This window comes from Tupaia chinensis, unplaced genomic scaffold (assembly GCF_000334495.1).
Source record: "Tupaia chinensis unplaced genomic scaffold, TupChi_1.0 Scaffold000640_1, whole genome shotgun sequence".
NCBI classification, from domain to species: Eukaryota; Metazoa; Chordata; class Mammalia; order Scandentia; family Tupaiidae; genus Tupaia; species Tupaia belangeri.
Genome location: NW_006160161.1, coordinates 133,272 through 133,808, shown reverse-complemented (window position 1 = coordinate 133,808; position 537 = coordinate 133,272).

Here is a 537-nt window from a genome sequence, read left to right as displayed (position 1 = left end):
TAAAAATTTTGCCAGGGGGCACATGCACCCACTGGACAGAGATAGGGCAGAGTGGAGGCAGGGAGAAAGTGAAAAAGCACCCCCATAGAAGATGGTCATACCACAATCTTTTCACCTCCATTTCTCTCTCCTTTTGGGATTTTGAGTATGCATGTACATGTATCCAATGGGTTTTCCAGGCCACTGGGTCCAGGACTTGAATCACACACTTGGCCATGTGGAATCCAGCTGCTGCTACCACCATGCCACCAGCTACGCCAGTAAGGAGATTTTTCCTTTGGAAAAGACTTAATATTGACAACTACCTAACAATATTAGTGAAGTAAATGAAACACAATTGATTTTGTTTTCATTTGAATTGACAGAAAATAGTACATGTTTATGGGATACAGTGTGATTTTTTTTCTATACATGAGTACGTTTAATGATTAAATCAGAGTTATTAGCATATCTGTAATCACAAACATTTCTCATTAGTTTGTGTTTAAAACATTCAAAAATTCTCTCTTTTAACTATTCTGAAAGATACAATCCACT